Genomic DNA, 952 nt, shown 5'->3' with positions numbered 1-952 from the left:
CCAGGCAGAGACCGCTCTGGGCAAAGTTGAAGAATGGCGACGACTAGGCGACGTGAACATTGAGAGAAGTCGGTTCACTTTGGCTTGATGGTAGCAAACTTCATTTATATGCGTTGACCATAAAGCCTGCGCAGAGAAATGCCGCCTCCTGCTCCCTCATGAACTTCGTCTCTCCAATAGAACCAGGTCTTTCTTCTTTAGTCTGAATTGTTTCCCTGAGAAAGTCGCACGCTGAGCCCTCGCGTGGACATTTAAATTTATACCCAAGCATAAAATCCATCGGTGCTCTCACTGATGAGTGGCGGCGGGAACGATCTTCCAGTCGCAGGCCTGGGCGAGCGCGTCTCAGGGTCTGAGACCGAGAGCTATCGAATGGATTAATCAACTCCTGTCACGAGCAGCTTGGTTTCTCGTCTGCGTTCTGTCGTTGGGAGAAAACAAGCGTCGCTCTTGCGGTTGAAGCGTTTTTTTTATTCGCAATGCCACTAATATACTCTCGAGGTAAAAATCAACAAATGTGCTTTCATTTTGATGAGTTCTGCGAAGTCTTGTCTCCCGGACAATGGAAGTCTCTCGAGTTGAATCAAGGATCCTCCAGAAGCCTTCCGGAGTATCACTATATCTCTCTCTGTTAGCATTCACATAGAAAAGTGTGTGCAGTGTTCCACGCAAGATATGTGTTTTCAGAGTTTGACCTCAATGTCGCGGCTGAGAGCGTCGTGTGAGATCGCTGTGCTTCTAGCGCCCTTGCTCGTTCGGATCATGGAATGTCGTCCATACAGAGTTCCCTTGAGTCCACACCCGCAGGTGTGACTCGTCTGTGCGATGGCCCTGTTTGGAGAACGGACTCGACCCATAGTTCTGAGTTCCCTTCCTTCGCATGAAGCGGTTCTTCCTAGAGGAGAGTGTTTTACTCGCGATCCGCGATGTACACTCGCCGAATTATTCCCAC

This window comes from Galendromus occidentalis, unplaced genomic scaffold, assembly GCF_000255335.2.
Source record: "Galendromus occidentalis unplaced genomic scaffold, Mocc_1.1 scf7180000077233, whole genome shotgun sequence".
Classification (NCBI taxonomy): Eukaryota; Metazoa; Arthropoda; class Arachnida; order Mesostigmata; family Phytoseiidae; genus Galendromus; species Galendromus occidentalis.
Note: the sequence above shows the minus strand (reverse complement) of the source record.